The following is a 5,819-nucleotide window of genomic DNA, read 5'->3' on the forward strand; positions in this document are numbered from 1 at the left end:
AGAGAGAGAGAGAGAGAGAGAGAGAGAGAGAGAGAGAGATCTGGCTGTTGTGGTCCATGGTGGCATGCGGCCCCTTAGGGACTTTGCAGTTGAAGTTGGACAGGCCTGGTTTAGCCATTTGTTAGTTTCATGAGGATGAATGGTCCAGTGATAGGGTGCAAGTCTGGGACTTGGGATCAATACCCTGTTGTGCCACAGATTTCCTGAAGGACCTAGGCCATCTCTTCACTCTTCTGGAGATCTCATGATCCATGATGCTATGAAGATTGTTGTGAGGATTAATACATCAGTGCCTGTAAGGTGCTTCAGTGGGGACTTCTAAATACTTAAAACAGAGAGCCTGAAATTACAGTATTCATTCACATACCGTATAAACCTTGCCCTAAGAATTCTGGCTTATGAAACTGGGTGCATGTCATAAGCAGCAAAGTTCCCATTTCTTTGCTGGAATAGAAGGAAAAAAAAAAGGAGACTCAACTCAAATGGCTTCCACTTTTCTCTAGGACAGCATGCAGCATGTGCAAAGCCAGGTGTTAACGCTAACAGCCAATGGTGAGGAAGTAGCTTTTGGGCAAAGAGCCACTGAAGTGGCTGAGGGCAAGTGAGCAGCGACAGGCAGCCCATAATAGCTTGATTAGGCTTGTGGTGTAGAAGCAACATTTTATTGTTTTACAGCAACTTTTTAAGAACTATTTATAGCAGGCCGGTCTAACTTCAGAGCGGCTGGGGGCCACAAGCCTCCAAACCACAAACTGAGTGGGCTGCACACTGCCCGGGCTACATGCCAGAATGCACCAGAACCGCTGCGTTCTGAACACCACGCCATGTGCTCCCCCAAATGCTAGGTGCATTATACACAACCCTGCTGAACAGGTACCCTTGCCCTGTTAGGCTATGGGCTCCCTCTGCCCTGCTCCACCCCAAAGGGCAGTGGCAAGAAGGGGAAGCCAGAGGAGGAAGGGGACCAGACACTCCAGCAGGAAGTTAACTCCACAGGTGCAGTGCTGAATGCAGCCTAGGGGCTGCCAGATAGACACTCCAATTTACAGCTGGCACATCAGGAAGTTCCTGAAGCCTTACCGGGTCTGTATCCTGAGATCCCACACTTCATGGACACAAAGTTTCTAGGAGGACTTATTCATGATGCTCATGGCGCTGACTGGAAAAACCTTTCCCCCACTGCATTCTGGCCTCCAAAAACAGGATGCATATCTTATTTGGGGGGTGTGGTATGTGAAAAATATGGTAGTTAGTGTGCCCCCCCCCCAGTAGCACAGTCTGTAGTGAAAATGCAAATACATCAAGGCTCTGTGTACTTCACAGCAGGATAAACCTAAATTCTATAGCAAGATATCTAGAATCTGGGCAATACTGAATAGTGCCAGGTAAACTTTAATGGAAAAAAAAGCTTTCAGCAAAGTAAATATGAAACCAGACAGCACAAAAATATCTGTCCCTGCTTTTTTTGTTGTTAAATTCAATTTACATGTATATTACCTCCGTTCTGGCAGCTATGAAAGGACACGTTCAGGGCAGTTCACACGCAGCCTGGGAAAGTAAACTAAGCATGTTAATGGACTATTTCTATTAAGATGATAGGCAGTGAAACAGAGCTAAGTAAACTATGTAAGCATAGCAATAGCTGTAAACAGATGCATAAGACCCACTGACTTCTATATAACTTAAGCATGTACTTAAAAAAAGAGTCTAGTGCTTCAGTGCCTTTTCATATCAGGTTCTTAAGTTAGAAACCTAAAAATTAAAATATAATGCACCATTGAGGTGAATGTGGAAGCAGAAACCTTCTCAGAGTCAACTGGCACAACTAGCTTGCTTTGCATTCAGATTCAGATTTCTAAGGTTCTTTCAGTTGCAAAGAGCTGGAAGCATTATTTTAAAAAGTAAAATGAAAGCAGGAAAAAATATAACTTAGGTCCCATAGGATAATTCATCAGGCAAAGAGTGAATTCTGTAAGAAATTCAATATCTGAAGAACTGTGAAATCCAGAGGTCCTATTTAGAATAATTTCATAAACATCAAATTCAATTCTTCCTCCATGTATCATTCTGACAGACCAGAATGAAGCACCTTGCCAACACACTGGATGATTTTATTTGCCCCCTCATTAGATGCATCAAATGACTCCAAAGGACATTTTAAATACATGAAGTATGGACTGCTGCTTTGAAAATGCTCTCTCATGATAGGGAACCAGCCATGTGGCAGCATGACCAATGCCGGATTATGCACTGCAGCAGGATCTCAGCTAGCCTTTTGCAGGAAGCAGAATGTACCCCTCTCGCACTAAACCAGCTTTCAGAGCCTAGCAGTCAGACAAGATCATGGCCTACCGCCAAATACCCCTTTGAGGAAGCCAGGATTCACAGAACTACCTTAATGATTGTACAAGGGGAAGAAACCTTTCTTCACCCCTTTGTGCAACAGTACACGGCTAAAATAATTACCAATAGAGAGGAGAAAAGGTCAAAGGATTTCTGAATTGGAAGGTATACAAATAATTGGGGGGGGGGGAAGCGGAATCTCTCGTTGTTTTTGCAAGCTAGAAAAGAGTTTTGGAATAATACTAAAAACATCTCATTCCAGACTCAACGATGCCTGCAGATCAAGAACGGATGCAAAACTTTATCACAGCTTGTGAACAGTTTTATATTATGACTATTTCAGTCACACAAAATTGACACAAAGCACAAAACTGATGGCATGGAAAACATAATAAACGTTCTTTCCAGAGAACAAAGTGTCAGACTGCTAACTCAAATTGTTAGTAAGCCAACACCTGAGAAAAAACATAAAGATGACTTCTCTGGTAGACAAAGCAGAGACCACAGTTTTCTTCATTTGATTTAAAGCAAAATAAAACACTAGTATAAAATTAAATGCAACCCAAAACGATCCTGCTCCTGTCTCTGCCAAGACCAAAAGTGAGGAAGAAAGCTGAGTGATACAGATTTCCTTCTCTCGAGTGAAAAGTAGGTTCAGGTATCTAGATATCATAGTCTTCTTTCCCAAATTTCACAAAGATTCTACAAGAAACCAGAGATCCATGACTGGGAAGTAGCTTCCATCACCACTTTCTCCAAACAAAGAGCTTTGGGATGAACTGTAATACAGTAAGTGGTAAAACAATGGTTCCAGAGCTTGTATCTGTTGGGTAAGGGGTGCACACAATCTATCTGCAGCAGCGTGCCGTAGCTGCTACAGGGTAAATTACTGCAAAGGTCACTCAAGTATTACCATTTTGCACTTTGCAGTGTAGACATACCATCAGCCATCTCTACATAAAAGGTACAGTCAGCTGACATCTCTGGCACTTATTTCACAGTTATAACAGTGCAGGGTGTTTTTAATGAAAGTTTCTGAAAACCTCCAGAACAGCTTGAGACTTGTCAGTATATGGCGACACATTGTACCAGTAGAATTAAAAGCCCTGATGGTACCCCAAACACATCCTAATGGGACGTGTGCTTTAGTTCAGAGAAGTACAATCCATCAACAATCAAAAGAGGTTTCTGCTCTTAGGTTCTAATAGGTTTTACTATTAGTTCATCCCTGAGTAAGTAAGAATATATCATACACTCAGAAATGCAGAGAATAACTAGAGACAAAAATTAGGGAAGCCTTGCTATGTTCATGCACATAACATTAACTATATATAAATGTGTATGTAAGTGCCACAATTAATAGTGAGTTTATATACAAGCGTTAACTGTGGTGCATGCCACGTGTGTATGTATGTATAATGGTGAGTCTATATGTAAACAGACTATGGTGACTGGCATGTATGTGTGTATGTATATATATATATACACACACACACACACACACACACACAGAGCAGTCACTATACTTAATGGTTATATATAAACTCACTATTAACAGTGGTGAGTGCCACATACATACATTGTATAAAGTATATATTATTAAAAAGGTGGCATATGTATGTGTATGTGCGTGTACACACTATATATTTCTATATGTGGGTATGTGCAAGAACATGGTAAGGTTTCCCCCATTTATGACTGTAGTAGTTATTCCCTTCATTTATGAGTGTAGGATATAGTCCATTACATACATACACACACACACCACAGGCAAGCACTCAGCCAGTTTTCCTGGGAATGCTATTGGATCTACATATTCATATTTAGAGAACATAAATGTGTCTAATATCCAAAAATCAAAGGGAAAATTTATCCACTCATTAGTTGATAAAGACCCACTAACATGTTCTCTTTAAACCTAGAAGATATTTTTGTGAACTCCATTCCCTATATCTAAGCTACTGTTAGTAACTAAGCTACTGTTTAGTAATCTGTTTAAACTGAATGAAAAAAAAGGGGAAGAGGAAATGGACTCATGCAAGAGGGGAAAAAAAACCCCCAAAATACAAAAGACAAATGTGGTGAAAGTAAACTCAAACCTTAATATTTAAACTTTGATATTTTGAAGCAGTGATGATCCCAGTGAAAAGAAATGCTAACATTAAATTTGAGCCTGTCTATTTTATCAGAAAAAAGAGATGCAAAATTCAGGGTAATGTCCGAGTTCATGATTGATAGGTGTAAATGGAACTAATTCATTGTCAAATACCAAACTAGGATAAAAAGAGCTGAAAAGGATAATTCTTTCCAAGTATCTGATATTTATCTAATTCTAAACTGAAAACAAAACAAAAGCCCAACAACCAGTCTCCTATTCCGCTGAATCTTGCAACAACAAATCACTGGTTAAAACATTTAACAACTTATCAATTCCTAAAGAATGAAACTTGATTAATATCCAAATGAAGAAATCAATATTTTCCCCAAGACAGTTTTGCCACTGACATATGATCAACCTCAAAAGATGACATGTTTCAATAACTCTGACCTCAAAATTTATTTGCTATATTATTTTGGTAAAAATTTCTACTTTTCAGTAGTACTACTGAAATTGTCAGAATAATGTAAATGGTTACTAACTTTCTTATGGAAAATTGCTCTCCAACTACACTTAATTTAAGTAAAAAAATCAATTTCATTAGATTCATAACTTGCAAAAACCAATAAAATGGTTATAATTTACCATGTTGACAATCTAATTATTGAAGGATTAGCTTGAATTCATCCCTCCCACCACTGCTGATGGGAAAGCAGTAGTAGAGGCAGGCCCTGGGGAGGGAAAGGAAAGGGAGAGTCAAGTGGCCTGACCCCTCCAACACCTTCTCCCTTGCTGCTTTGTTCCCCCCGCACTTGACCTTCCCCCATGGTGCCTGCCCTCCAGGCACATGACTTCACTACCACTCCCCACCCCACCATGGTGACTGCATCCCCAGGATTCCTAGCACCTTCCCCACCTCACCACTTCCACCTCTACTCCCCAGCTACCACCTCCGCCCCCCCACCCCCAGTACTCACATCTAAGACATGCCCCCCGGCCCCATATTAAATGGGGAAAAATACCTTGTCTCAGAGTCAAGAAAATACATACTTCAATTTATTTTTAAATCAGCATTCAGATGCATTGAGGCATATTAACAATGTGGTAACACGCATGCAATTATTAGTAACAATGGTAGTTTTATTCTACTACTTTGAGACTACTGCTGTTTTAGGTCACAACATACCAGATTTCAAACAAAACAAATATACAGCAGTTCCATGTTGCTAGGTCTGCTCAGGGATGCAGTCCTACCACTACTTTATTAAAAAAAATCTGTATACTAGGTCACACCAAATTTTTTAAATAGAAGACATTTCTGCTTGTAATAGTTACCTAAATCCCAAGTAATATTTACAAAAATATTGTAAATGTTGTA

Source organism: Crocodylus porosus, unplaced genomic scaffold (assembly GCF_001723895.1).
Source record: "Crocodylus porosus isolate Cpor-Errol unplaced genomic scaffold, CroPor_comp1, whole genome shotgun sequence".
NCBI classification, from domain to species: domain Eukaryota; kingdom Metazoa; phylum Chordata; order Crocodylia; family Crocodylidae; genus Crocodylus; species Crocodylus porosus.